Source organism: Temnothorax nylanderi, unplaced genomic scaffold, assembly GCF_030848795.1.
Source record: "Temnothorax nylanderi isolate EJ_2023f unplaced genomic scaffold, tnyl_v1.0 TNYL_tig0028_pilon, whole genome shotgun sequence".
In the NCBI taxonomy this organism is placed as follows: Eukaryota; Metazoa; Arthropoda; class Insecta; order Hymenoptera; family Formicidae; genus Temnothorax; species Temnothorax nylanderi.
In genome coordinates, this window is record NW_027249090.1 from 474113 (window position 1) to 490051 (window position 15939).

At 38.4% G+C, this 15939-nt stretch overlaps 1 long non-coding RNA gene across 1 annotated transcript in view; it reads right to left on the reverse strand.

The window, feature by feature from the left end:
- The window catches only part of LOC139770237 (uncharacterized), a 106988-nt gene that overhangs the window by 88519 nt on the left and 2530 nt on the right, over nt 1–15939 (reverse strand). Inside the window, exon 3 of the long non-coding RNA XR_011717697.1 lies at nt 14813–14948. This is a non-coding gene — a long non-coding RNA (uncharacterized lncRNA). The remainder of the gene's footprint in view (nt 1–14812; nt 14949–15939) is intronic.

The following is a 15939-nucleotide window of genomic DNA, read 5'->3' on the forward strand; positions in this document are numbered from 1 at the left end:
AAAGTATAGCATTCTTTATCTAATCTGGAATTCAGCCGGCAATTCGTACGAGATGCAAAATCGTTGCGTTGCTATTTCAACAAGAAAGTTCACATTTTTCATCATCCCGTGTAGAAAACTCGAAATTACGTTTGCGTATTGATATAATGTGCAAGAGTAAACATTATAATATCTCAGTTATCACGTCTAATTTTTATTATAGCTCATATTTTCGCTGTTTCGAACACATTAAACTCTCCGCACACAAGTTCATTGCGTGTGTACTCCTACCAACCACCGAGCTAACCCTCTTGCCCGTTCGCTTCTCGGAACCACGGCCACGAGACACCCCGCGCGAGGAAGCCCCTGGGACGTCCGAAGGGGGTTGTTCTCGCTTCTTCGTGTTTAACATTTGGCACATACCATCCGTATAATGTAATAACAAGAATAAAGTAATAATAGAATTAAAAGATGAACATTTCTACGGAGGATGATGAAAAATCCGAACTTTCCTGTTGAAATAGTAACTCAGCGATTTTGCATCTCGTATAATTCGCCAACTAAATTCTAGATTAGATGAAGAATATTTTGGCTTTGATAAAAAAAAATTCTCTTTGTGGTACTTAAGTTTCTCCGCGAAGTTTTGTCAACTTCCTTTATTGGGTTGGAGATTATTACAGACTACACGACATTAAATCACGATGCTGTACGTTATATAATATGAATTATGTGATAGAGATGTATTTTGCCTATTTGGCGAACGAAACAATTAATATGTCCGTGTAATAAAAGACTAGTGAGTCTAGTGACTCATTAGGTAATTACGTGCATTCGGACGCTGAGTACACCTTTCTAATCTTGTTGACTGCCTTTTGACGGTAAGAGATCGCGGCCGGCGGTTGTTATACGGAGGTAAGGTGATCGTTAAGATGTGGAAAACGCATCCATCGGAGTAGAAATAATGACAATTTTCTCCGTGACATAATCGAGGAGCCAGCAATTTTGAAAGGAGCGACACTTCCTCACGACGAAAACGATTACGACAGAAACAGGCTAATACTTTATTATCAAAAATATGTTATAAATGGCATAACTTATAAAGTTATATATATTTTTATATCTCTTTGTTTAATATATTAAAGCATGTAAAAAATATACGAAGTATAATTGAACGTGTATATTAAACAATTCTGCGATTTCTTATGTCAGCTTGTCTTTGGCAAAAAAAAAATAAATAATAACGATACGTTTCGCGGATGTATTTCCTTCACTTTGGTCAGAAACTTCAGTTACCTTACACGGTCCCCTCGCTCACTTTACAACAGCGGTAGGTTATCTACCCGCGGGCGAGTCGATTCTTCTCTTTCTGCTCTGTGTACATCCGCACCTCGAGTTCGTTCCTCACCTGCACTCACCTGTCTTCCGCTCACTTTCCTTGCCCTACGTGGACAGCGCTCTACTTTTGTTGCATTTAAACGATGCGACTCGCGCCGTGCCATATATATACGATACGAGTTTTCACGTCGTCGCGGCCAAACGCCGTTTGTAATACGGTTCCGTTAAAAGAAAGAAGGATCTCCCTTATCGCTTTCTTGGCCATATATTTCGTTTCCCATTGGCCAACATTTCACGCTTTTAACGATTCGGAATCGATTATCGTTTTAGATTAGAAAATAAGATGTGACGTCTTTGTTTCGAAGATGTGTAACTATACATTGCAAACTTTCTTTCTAGTTAGAACAACGAACTCAGATTTTTGTTTATCAATGAGACACAAAATTATTACGTTGCTAATCGACTACGTACAAAGTCTACGTCAAAGTCTGACGCAGGTTTCAGAAATGTGGATATTTTCGATGTGGAAATATATCAGAAATATCTATCTAATCACTGTCCAAACTTAATGTTATATATCGGGTTAACGAATTCACACGTGACTCGCAGAGATCGTTGAACCCGAAGAGGCGCTGACAGGACAGAGAATCCCCTCCTACCTTGCAGAAGAGTGCCGAATATACACAGTGTGTCCAAACAAAGCTATATATCAATAGCGAAGCTGCATTCTTGACAAGTTGATTTTAATCACGTTTAACTCGATCGTTTGACGCGTAGACAAATTTCTTTAAAATACACGTTAGACTGTTTACAAAGAGATTTAATATACGAGAAAATTCATATAGAGATTCTGTCGAGAAGTTTCATGACACAAAGTTCGGCTAGTATTTTTGCAAATATTTCTACAAGTCGCCACATCATGCTTTGAGCACATTCGCGTATCTTTGTGCTCTGCATAGTGCAGAACGGTCTATAGTTTTTGCATTTCCATCACGTTTTCCGCGATACACCTACGCTCGACCGCTAATTGATCAAGATGAAGTTTCCCACATCCGGGAGCTTTTCTTGTAAATCTTCTCTGCTTCGCATTTTCATTATATCCAACGTGCAGTGTACCGGGCGTGTCGGCGTCGCACGCACATATGTATCCATACTCTTCCACGTTCGCTCGTGCCGGCGATATCGTGTTCGCGCTTATCGCACCGACCCATCCGTTTGTAGCTGGCAATACGACAGTACAACGAAAAAGGAGATGAATTGTAATACTTTCATTCTATATAATGACTCTAATGATTATTCTAAGAATCATGTTCTCCAGTGGTATATTCAGAAAGTGTTACAGAAAAAAAGGCAACGGAATAAAGAAGATTCTCAGTTCCTCAGCTCGAAGAAAATTTTCAATTCCAAAAAAGAATTTTGACTATTAAATTAAAAATACGATTTCAAAAATTTAGATCTACACTTGCACCTTGCGAAGCACTTGTGCATACGATGCCTCCTAATCTTTTGAGCCGAATCATCTGATTTCGAATGTCACGTTTGCTTGCGGAGTGGAGTAGCGAAGATTCGACGGAGAACACGGTTCTGATTTGTCAACTAGACTTTGCGCAATGTGATCTGCTACATTTGCTGTATGTCATCGTAACTGGTCACTTTAATCCGAGAAGGCTTCCACGAATTCGTATAGAATGTCACTTGCTTCTCGAGATATGGATCTTGCTGATAGAGTACTGACAGAACGATTTTTCGTGTTTCTCACGTATACATCCTTCATTTACATCCTTCACGTTACTCTTAATTATAACAGTAAAACTATTCGCTAATACTGTCAAAATAACATTTTCATTCAACATCGTTTTCATTCATGTATGTAATTTTGTAATTGTAGCGATTGTTCAGCACCTTACGAGGAAGTTTTATATTTATATATCTTATTGCGGTAAAAATAGAATAGTAAAAGGAACGTGCATAGCACAGGATGGTACTTGCGAGATCACGATATTATCTGAAATATTTCTGAACTTTTTATTACATCGCGCGAACGATTCTTGTGATGTTTACAACCACGCAAGAAGTGCTTAGCTCGTCAACACCTGCAGTTTTGCAATGGAATCAGATGCAAGATATCCAAAAAATAATACGTATTTTCTCACATGAAACCAGATCCAGATTGTTTAGACCAGCAATGATTGATTTATAAATTTATACGTATTTTTAAATGTCGACAAAAAAATATTCGTCAACTATATGTTGTATATATTCAATTATTTCAGTAAATATATGAATAACTTTGTTATAACAACACACAATAAAAATTATCTTCATCAATACTTGTTTATTTATTTCTCTCTACTCTTTCAAACATTGAAATAATTTGGCCAAATTTTTCATGTTTTGTATACGTCAATTGAAATAAAAAAAGAAAGGTGCTAAGAAAAATGTTACTGTATTTTTGTGGATAAAGAGTTCATTAATATACAAGATAAGCTTGATCAGGCTGTTAGCTCAGGAAGAAACCAACGGACAACGGCAGCCGAAATTAATATGCATATATATTCGATTATTTAAAAGTCGGATAGAAGATCGAATAAATGAGCGAATGCATAATGCGGAGAGTGACCCCTGATTACTGATCTTTCACCTATTCGGACCAAGTGTAAATTATTCATTAGACACCTTCGAAATTGATCAGTGGATTTATCGGGATATCGATCCGATCGTCTTCTTTATTCAAAAGATCCAAACGAGAACGTTGGGTAACGGTTTTATTCCACGCGAGAAGACCCGTACGACGTGTGACTTTTGATCTCGTACTCCAATAAGGTAGCAACAGCGTATCGGGAGTCTCGACAATTCAGCGGCGAGTTTTGTCGAGGAGATAGTGACCGTCGCAGTACGCAGATGTACTTGGCGTCCAGATGTATCCGTGTACGGCGTGATACGCGCGCATTACGTGCTGCATACACGCGCACGCCGTGTATGGGTCCACCTGAGTGAGCAGACGAGTGAGTGAGCACGGAGGAGAAGGTGTCTCACATGGGTGCCTCTGTTCCCTGCAACACGAGTCCCACAGATGGGGGAGACATCCGGGCAGCTGACGTTCAAATGAAACTGACTGACTGACTTCGGCTTAACCGACTCCACATCCTCCTTCGATTAAGGAGAACTACGTCCGGAGAGACTGGAGAATGCAGGACGGGGGGATTTGTATGCGCGCCACATTAAATTATATTTCGTTGATATATGCCCGACTAAAGTCTCTTAAGTACACGCTGAATCGATACATCGTGGGAAAAAGGACCACTTAACTTCTTTACTTATAGCTCGTTCGAATTTCGATTCTATTGTACATTTCCTCGTCGTTATAATTTTGTAAGCGGTTGTCGAAGATTCATTTGATAGAGCTATAAGTCGCGCAATTAAGTACAGGTTTATCTGCACTAAATCTTAATCTAGCTTTATTAATTCTTTTAGCACACTGATCACAATATCAAATCATCGCGTTCTTAATTTTTTCTTTAACTATTTCTGTTTTATATTTGCTGGTCCTCATATCATTTAAAAAATTCGGTCTTTTAAATGTATTTTTTAATTAAAAGTAGTGATCAGTAAAACAAGGTATGATTTCTTAAAGATTAAAAGTCAATTGCCAGTCTTCGAGGAGCCGAGAGCGCGTGATAATCGAGTTGCTGAGTGACGAAAGATCATCTTGCATCTATATTTTCCCTGACACTGGAAATCCGAGCGAATGTTTGTAACATGAACGATGCTCCGAATCAGGTTGGCACTTGTGTGGTTGCTATCGTCTGATTAATCAGAGACAAGATACGCTGAATCTGAAGTTTGCCGAAAAGATTGGCATCCATTCGAACGTATGTACTTATTAGAATATAAAATTCACATCATATAGTTGAACGAGTTGTCATTATTTTGCAACTTGTACGCAAATTAAATCTTATAGGTATCCTCATAACAGCTTCCGGTATTATCATTTAAAGTTTTTGGCAATGAGCCATTTATGCATTCAAATCGATTATGAAAATTAGCCTTCTGAAAAGTAGCTCTTTCAATGTAAATTAACAACAATACTTTAACAAGGATCAATAATTTTCTACGGCAAGCTCAATCTACCCGTTTGCTGAACTTGTAATCAAAACGTCTTATCATAATAACACCCTTGTTAAGTGAAGTTTCATTGCCATGTAATAAGTCGCAATTAGTAATACCGGTAGGCATGAAAAATTACTCGGTCTTAAGCTTTCTCATCGTGAAAACGCCAGTATCGGGTTTATTCGCTAAAATTGCGTGGCATATACCTACGGCCGCATGCGAGCACGCAATATTCCGCTTTCGAGAAATATAGCGGAGGGAAGATATCAATGAGACGAGCACGAGTCAACAATATTGCCTTATAGTATCGCGCGCATGATCGTGTAATTCGTGTAAACCGATACGCGTGAGTTGAACGACTTGTAACCCTAAGCGCCGATCGAAAGCCATTCGTCTCGTTATGCATCAGATTTTGCTTATATAAAGCGCCTACGAATCACATTCGAATAATTACGTCTCGTATGAAAGCCGACAAGAATCCGAGAATGTCACGTCAAGAGAACCCGCACGCGAAATACCTCTTTGACATCTTCATCTACCTGCCGTTAGTTATCTTCTGCACGATTTACCTGGTAGTCGTTGTATGCTGTTTAATCGAAATGTAAAATTGGATATCCCCGTCAAATACAAAAAAATTTCAATAACATTTTCAATTGTCTGTATTAATCCTTATTGACTAACTCTCATCTTATTTTTCTCCTTTTGGGAAATATTTTCTAGAAACCTTTCTTCCAGTTTTCCTATCTTATTCGGCTCTTTCTCCGCGACAATCGCGAACAATTTTTGAAAAGTCCTCTATTGTCCCTATCGAAAGGAACACTCGTCGCTCGCGCAGGATACCGTGGGGCACGACATGACGAGAGATGGTGCGCGCCATTTGTACGAGGGGAGGACAGAGGAAGTAGAGAAAAAAAAAGAGAGATAGTGTACCCCAGGGATGGGGAGTAGCCCGCCGAGAGCGAGAAGGTGAAAGAGACCGAGTGAGGGGCCAGGCATGAGAGGGAGAGCTCTGTGGGACTCGCGTGAGGGCGAGCGGGACCGAGCGAGCGAGAGACAAAAGGGAGGGAACGGATAAGAGGAAGCGTGGGCACTCAGGTGTGACTCTCCCGCGGGTTCTCCTGCGCCTCTCCTTGCCAGCAGCAACAGATACGCGGACCTTGGTCTCTCCCCGCGCGCGTCCGGAAGTGCTCTTTATCTCTGTCGGTCTGTCCCCTTCGCCCGTACGTAACTCCCGCGCGCGCGCGCGCGCGCACACACACGCACACGAATACGCGCTACGCACGCGGGGTCTGTCGCCCGCGCGCACGTAGCGCACGTAGTAACGTAACGTAAGTCACAAAATCGCTGAACCGTTCTTGCTCCTTGTTCTCGCGTGCCCTTCGCCAACCTTCTTAATAAATTGCTTCATAACCGCACTCGATAATTGCTCTTTGTTCGTTAAATTAATTCGCTCGTGAGAACATTTGTATACGACAGAATGTCATCAATTCTATGTATTATCTGGACTTTGCGAGTTTAATCGCAGAGCATTAATCGCATCTTTTCCTCAGTCTTTTGTCTGCAGCGCACTTTCCTAGCATGTGTTTAGCATCCTTAGATTGGTAAAAAAAAAACCGCTAAATCGAAAACAGGATGAAGAATTTTTTATCGTGAGCTTTATATCTTAATAATTGCATTTAATTTTTGGCGGAATTAAATTAAATTCATGCGATATAACAAATCTATGAATTTACAGGTATAAAACATTACTGCACAATAGATATCCAATATATATGTGAGAAGAAATAATAATAAAATAAGTAATTGTTGGATTTAATAACAGCAGTCGAAATATTTCATGACGGTATCAAAAACTTAGATAAAATCTTAATTGATTTTATCAGGATTTCTGCCAAGTGTAAGACACAATAAAAATATATATGTGTTTATAAAGTTTTGTACTTCGTGTGCCTATATTCAGCGCGTTTCTTTTATCCTTGTCCGAGATTATAAAAAAAAAACTGTCAAGGACTGTTTGTCTCTCCGTGATATCAGATAATCGACGTGCCACCTTTCATTTAGTATCCTGGACATCGACTCAACGAAATTTCCAGGCGTATACTCAGATATCGACGCGACGGTTAACAGCGGGTGTGCGTAGCAGGTGGTGCGTATAAACCAATACCGAGATAGTATACGATGCGTGATACGAATATATCTAGTTGCACGCGGTTTTGCAATATTTACTAATTGTATAAGAAAAAGAACAAAGAATATTGGAACTAACGAACTTTCGATTATTCCCATCAAAATCTTACATGCCAAATATTCGCGTGTTCGTTAAAAGTACTATTTATTCCGAATTTAGAAAGATAAAAAAAATATTAGAAAATTTCTGAATAATGTATTATAAATTAATCAACAGCGACATGTATTTATGTACAGTTTCAGACATAATTGTATAAAAAAGAAAAACTTTGTGAGAGAAAATACAAGAACGCGTAAAGACAATGACGGGGTAAGAATAGAAAGAAGTGTAAAGATAGATAAGGAGAATATAGGCAAAGATATAGTATAGTGATCCAACGAGAGAGAACGTCATGGTAATATTCATGCAATTTTGAGAAACTTCCGCTCGTTTCGTTTTATGTGCAAAAAATTAAGTACGTACGTAAAAAAAAAAGATCGTATCAATTTTATTTATGGATCTCCTTGGCGATGCGTGATGAAAGAAAGAGTAAAAAAAATGTATCACGAGAGCGAAATGAGTGGTATGGCGGAATAGTCGCTTCCCCGACCGGCGCTAATCGGATGAAGAGATCAACATGCTGGAAAAGCTTCCCGGCTCTATATGACTAGCTACTAGTCATATAACGCACGATACAGTCGATACAAAAGCGCTTAATTTAATTGTTTAGATACCCACTCTTATGGTTTATGGTCACAATCGCTCGCGCGCGAAAGAAGCTGCGCGCTATGCTAAGTTAATGAAAATCTAAAACGAGAGAGCTTTCAATTGATTATTTAATTCTCGCAATATTACAATACATTGCACATTTTGCATTTTTCCAAATAATCGAGATTGCAAATAATAATGATGCTCTACTAATTGCGCTTCTTGAAGATTTTATAACGTATTGGAAATAAAACTTGATTATATTTTAGTCATTTCTAAATAGTCATAGCTAAAGATACTTTTTGGGTTATGCTAGAATATTTAATTTGACGCAAATTGTTTTGTGACATAACAATACATCAGATAATTGTTCGTCCAACAGGTTAGCTTGTAAAAAGAAAATGACATAATAGTCGGTCGGCACGAATTGTACTTCTTCGTGGGCGCATAATGCATCTCCACGTATAAGATAAAAATAAAACGAGTTGCTAAATTGTTGCATTCCTTCTCGGTAAGCCACGATTACATCTCCGGCGTTACCACGACCAGGGAACGAGGGGCGGATCGCGCGAGAGACGAGGGGACTAAAATAATTACGGGAAACCGAGGTTTAGAGAGCACCGAAGAGGAAAGGGAGCGAGAGAAGAGACGCGAGAGAAGAACGAGGGGCAGCGCTCAGCGGAGGAGAGACGAGAAGAGATTCCGGAGAAGCAATGCTAATTCCTGGCTCGGAGCCTCCGTCAGTCGGGAGCCTCCGAGAGGTTTCTCACCTTCTACGGTTTCCCTCCTCCAGCCTACGTGAGGGCCACTCGTTCGTCGCTCGTCGGGGATGACTTCGCTTGGCACGACGTCGACTAATCCGCCAACTAACCGGACGCGGACTGGTTGATTTTTCAGTATAATCTCGTATATTCTTATATTTATTTAAAAAATGACGCAACATTAATTTCTTTCATTTAACATTATGTATTCTCATCTCTGAGAGAAAAGTTATATCCGTGCAATTTTATGTTATATACAAAAATAAATATAAGATATTGGAATATTTATATCTTGTATATACAATATATTTTCTTATATTAATTTGTTTAAGTTAATTTATGAAATTTTTTAATTTTAATATCAATCGTTTCTAAAGTTCGCGTATTAATTGATTAATAGAATGATATATATATATATATATATATATATCTCATTTATTGATTTTTCGGTTAATATAAATATTTTTGTTTAATTGTAAATATTGGCCAAAATCATCCGCAGAAAATGTATGGCACCTAGTAGATTAGATATATATGTAATGAAACATGCAAAACTTAACTGATAACTAAGATAAGTTCAAAAATTTTGCATAATCTCTGTTAATCTTTTAATATTTTGTGTCTATCTATTATTTATTAATATTAAATACAATTTTAATACGTAGATGAATTCTACAGAGCATGTACAAGAATATATATGTATAAGAATCAACAACAAGTAAGGCTGTCAAATATCTATAAATTAATTAAAAACAGAAGAAAGGGACACGTACTTGCAATTTTCTTAAATTCTTTGAAAATAGATTAGTTGTGGAAGAATAAATATATCTCCATGCAGTGTTATAGTTAAAAATGATTACCTTCGAATCTTTTCTGTGTTTCATATAAAGGGACTGTTGTAAGAGAAATCCCATATATATTTAATAATAATTAAGTTACAATCTCCCTAAAGATTAATACAATACTCGTAAATTTTTATCTGTTCTTCCGCGGTTTGTCATTTAGCGAACAGTTACGATCGTAATGCGAGAAATGCTACATTCATCCACCCTGGCGAAGCAGAACGGCCGTTACATCGTAAAGCCCACCGCACAGAAATTTACATAAGTGCATAAGCACAGCGTATAAGCGTCTCGACTAATGAAACACTCAAAATAAATTCTGCGCAACAATATGGTGGCTCGATACGAGCGTATCTCATCGGACAAGGCATTTGGTACGCTACGCCTGTTACTGTTATGTCAATTTGTGTGCGACGGCCTTAAGTTCTGCCAGTCAACTTCTCTTCTGCATCAACGACCAAAGAAAGAAAACCACGCATGAGCGTCTCTAATATGCCCCTCGTTCGCGATCGTTCGGAAAGTTGTTGCGTATTTCTCGATAAAAGCACTTCCCGAACGCTCGAGTGAAATGTACTCATTTAGAACGGATTGCACCAGTCGTCAATTAGCGTTAATCGTGGTTAATTTTCCCTGTATACGTTACATGCATACAGCTGAATCCATGATCTAGCAGAGAATTAGGGAGTAGCTAATCAATGAATAACTAAAGCTAATTAATATACATATAGATTTTCAGTTTAATCATCGTCTGAGTGTTGCTTTGTCGTGATATATCTTTAAGAATTTAATTAATTTTTTTTACCTAAATTTTTGTTCACGTATTTATTAAGATTAAGAGCTTCGAATACGTAAAACAAGTTTACAACACACATCTAACCTCACGTGTTTAAAACTAGATATAATTAACTAATGATGTTATTATACTTTTGCGGAAAGAAAACATTGAATTATCTCAAAATAATCATTCGAAGATTTTCCGAAATCTTTCGAAATTCAGGTGATAATTTGAGACGAATCCTAATTCAGTGATATCCGTGATTGACGGAAGTCATCGATACCGTAATCTTCGGGTACTAACCGGAAGTGAGATCCCCGTGTATCGTGCATCGCAGAGCCGTCAGAGAGAAGGAGAAAGGAGACAAGGGACGACTTTATACTTTCCTAGCAAGCGACTCAATAAATCGATCACGTAAAAGAAACGTATACGCAACGGTTTTTTGCATATTCATGCACGGACATTAGTTTAAACGAATTCATTGGCAGTCTTTGATTTGACCTATTTTGTGCGTTAGCATTACGTTATAAAGTTTTAGAAAAGCGAAAGACATAAACGTGACTTTTTAATAGAACAACAATAATTTCTAAGTCAATCTCCGTTTATCAAAACATTAAAGCTCTATGGATCTTCCTTCAGGCTAATTAAAGCTATTCAATTAAAATTGATGAAGGTCGGTATTAAAAGCGTGAGACTATTTCTTCGGATTATACGCACGCAACCGCGTTTTGAACTGTAATGTTCAATTGAATCAGCATTGCGGAAAGGACGAGAACAATGAGTCAACTTTTCTGTGAGAATAATCTTCTCTCTATCACTTTCGCATTCGAAAAGAAATATCTTTTGTGAAATATTTTTTGTGTCTGCATCAGAGTGACCGATTCGATCTGACCGCATAGCCGCATATGCTCCCCAGTGAAAAGAGTAAATCTGGACCCGTTAGGCGTTTTCGCGACGATCCCCCTTTCCCGATGAGAAAGCTCAATAAAAAAGCACCGGGTGGCGAACACGATCTCACCGCATCTAAAATCACCCGGCGGTCCTCGTGATTGTATTAATTCACTTGACGGAATACAGAATACGGAACGCAGGGTGTATACAGATGCCCCCAGGGAGTTCGCGTGTGGATGTATTGTCTTCTCGGCTCCTTTCTCGCATTAGCATAAGAATTCAGCGTGTGCCTGATGCGCCTATCAATCGGATCCTCGCCCCCCCCCTCTCTTTGTCCCCCCCCCCCATCCCCTCTGATGAATCAAGACTTAAATCTTGCACCATGATCAACCGGCAGTCCGAATGTCGAAACGTCGTCATCATCGATCGAAATCTGAAACACGTTGGCCCGTAAAACCGACAACTTTGGCCTCAAATGGCTGACACCTCGGAAAGTACAACAGCATTGCGACACGCGAGGATTGATCTTATCGCGGTTGGGACTCCTAATGGTCGCATTAGCCGACAGGATTTTGCTCGGAATTGAATATCAGCGACGAAAAGATGCGCGAGCATGACCGGAAGGCTGCAACGTATGCAGAAAGTTATTTATCTGACTTCATTAAACATAACAGAATTCTAAGTGCTTGCTAACTTGAAAAAAATCTACTGTACTTCTTATTTATAATTTTATAACTTTTATTCTCGTCTATATTCTTTCCGCTTCTTTCAGATAGTACTCTGACAAATATAATACGACAAAGAGATTTATATTAAAATAAATCTCTGCCATGTGATGCACAAAAAACCGTTGCATACGAGACGTTGATAACGAGACGAGGCAACTCTAAAGCAACATTGTAGTAGCGAGTTGCAAGCTAGCCAGCGTGAACTTGTTGGAACAATATGATAATTTCCAAGTTCTTTGTTGTACGAAACGTTCACGTGACGTGCCCTTGCCCAAATTAAGAGTCAAGGCCTAAGAATCGGGAGGGTCGAATCGTTTCGGCGCGCCGAATGCGCGTCGCGAAGTCGAAGTGAGGAACGAAAAGATCGACGATCCGGTGGCTCCAGTCCCAAGAACAGAAATTGTTACGTGCTCGCTCCGGCAGCGTGATCCGAATGCTCATGCGAGTGGCGATCGGCCGCGGTCATCCAGAGCCGAGAGGAGAGACTCACGAGAGTCCCGTAGCGTTACTCAAGCGCGGAGGAGCTTTCTTCGATGGACGACGCGCACACGCATGTACGTACGTACACGCACGCGTAAGCAGTGCCGTAACCGCGGTGAACAAACGGTGAAAAATATTCCGAACAATATTACGTATTATTGCAAGCCTACTGTGCATGTAAATTAATAATTACAACGATAAAGGTGAAAAAACATAGCGATAATAAAAACGATAGGAAAAAATATTTGAGAAGTGGTAATTTATCTCGCGCGCATTACCATCTCTCATATCTCATTGAGAATTTTGTTAAGATAAGCAACCCGTTATTGCGTTAGCGGCGGCTATTTGTCACGGAGCTTTATGTGAATCATGGCTAGAGTTTTATTTAATCTATAGCACGACCTTATATTCAAGATCGTCTGAAGTACAATCTCGAGATACTGTACGTTTTATTGATCAAACGGAGCCTTAAGACTGCCCATGACCAGACTTAAGACAATTTTGAATATAAGATCGCCCTATGAGTTTCACACACATGAATTTTTTTCACGAATACTCCAAGTCTCTCCAAGGTAGATAAGACGGCGATTTCGTGTTCGGGGCGCGAAAGTGGCTAATCACGTCGCTACGCACGTCAAAAGGCGATTGTCCGTGCACGCGGAAGCAGAGAGCCCACGGCTCTCTGCATCTATCCCTCGATCACCTCTCGCTCGCAGGACACGTACTCGTCGTGTCCCCGTACACGTCCTCGCGTGTACGACGCGCACGGTATGTATCGCCGCGCCGCGCCGTGCCGCGTCGGTGCGTGTACGCGTCCTCTCTGCTCGGTGTACTTACGGCTCGCCATACGAACGCGCACGGTGCGTGATGCCGAAAAGGCCGACCGGGATGTCGGACGGGAATCTGCGCGCCGGCAATATCGAGGGCAGGCTTTCGCGAGGAATTTAAAGAGCATATCGATCGTAATCTCCGGCACGCCCTAGGTCTTCTCGAACGCGCCTGCTTTCGATCGAGTTACCTCCAGGCTTGTCCTTAAATTGCTCGGATCGAGTAGGCAAAACACTATCTCGATATATTGGGTCATCTCATAAGTGATGCGATTTTTTTCAGATACTTTGGAAATTAAACAAAAGATTTGATATTTTATATTGTATTTTAATTTTAATTCAAAATATATTTTTCATTATTATTTACAACTTCTTCTTATCTTAATCCTGAATTTTCAATTTCTTAGCGATAAAAGTCTTTCAGTGTTGAGCTTTATAAAGAATAAATCGTTCTCCCTTTTATATTGCACTATTTATGGGATGACCCGCATGGGGAATATTATAGAATGATTTGCTTTTACCGAATTACGAGATTTCTCAATAAAATAGCATATTTTAAGTTGTATTTTATTTCCATAGAGGAACATCAATACTATAATTAATAAAATTTAAAAATGAATATTAGGATAATTTTTTTAAAATATTAATTTTTAGAAATATTATTACATCATTATTACATCATTGACTTTGGTTTTGCTTATATACCCTCATTATTTAAGAAACTTTTAAGAATATAAGATATAAGAGTAGTTTAAGAAAAAAGAATCCATTGTTGGACAAATCTTCAACTTTACAGTTTTTGTATTTTTTAAATTATCTTAGATTCCCTTATACGTATTTTATTCCACTTCTTGTCACAAATAAAAAGAAGAAAGTTACAATAAAGATATTTTGTCATATCTTAAAACGAACAGTTGTAAATTATATATCGGTTATCGATCATCGTTTTATTTCTATTGTTTCTCCAATTTAACACCAATAAAATTTCACTTATAAAGCGACCATTAACCCATGCTCAAATTAACACGGGTTTTTAACACGGGTTTAAAAGATTCTCACAAACATTGTTCTGGATAGACGGAGTTTCACGAGTACGAATGAGCTATTCGTCGCGAGAGGACATGTCATACGTTAAAACGTCCGTACCTTATCGTACGACGATGTCCTTTCGCTTAATTAATGCATGAGTATTTAATGCGTTCTACTCACCAAACAGGTAGACGTTTTTATGAATGCGACTGGCATTGCCTGTGGGTGAGACCGCCGAATATGGATGGCAGCCGAAGATGACCAGGAGCGATGAGACTGCTTAGCGAATAAGGACGTGACGTAGCCACAGCTTGACCTATAAGGCAAACGGATCTGCTGTTAATAGTCAATATGCATTGGACAAACAATGAGCGGATCTTCGGGCCGCACACGATGCCGACCATTTTTTTTTCTGCGACGTTACAGAGATTTTAAGCGGCAAAAGCTACATTTACAGCTACATACAAATTGGAAACTGTTTGATACAACAATTATGTATCTCTTACTTCCTAAATATTAATGTTGAACAAAAAATACTCAATTGCAAAACAAAAATATATATATCTCCTTCAAGCTTTTGCAGTTTTTTTTAAGAAAAGATGATTCTTTTTTAAAAAGAATATGGAAAAGATATCTAGATATGAAAATAAGAAACATGAACAAAATACGAATATTGATGCAATATGCAAAAGTGAAAGTGAGAGAGAAGGCGATTGTATGTAAATTTTATTTACTTTATTTTTGCCTAAATAAAAAATATAATTCTTATTTTAAATAAACATAAATCAAGAAGAAATACGTAAGAAAAAAAACTTATACGGTTGAAGTTAGGTGATTATCGTTTACTCCGTCTTTTATTCACGCTGTTAACTTTCAGACAAATTATGGATGACACATGTGTAATGATCTATAACCAATCAAATAGCTAATATTAAGCAGTCAATGAAATAATAACTAAGGAAATTTTCGGGAAATTTAACAGAAAATTCAAATTAATCATGATTCTCGACTCGGGAACATCGAGTTCAGACACAAAAATTAAAGATAATGATCATAAAATAAAAAATTCCAAGGTAAATATATAATTAGTTTTTCCATCTATTCTAATTAACCAAGTGATCAATTCCCTCAGTTCTGGTACCAATTATTATTATTATTTTACCGCACATTTTTACATTTTATTATTCAACTAAAATTTTAATTAAGACACTTACTGTAGAATACAAAAACAATCCATATATTTTTGGCATTTAGTTTAAACAATTAAATTACTTGATTATTGATTGCTTGACAACAAATATATATTA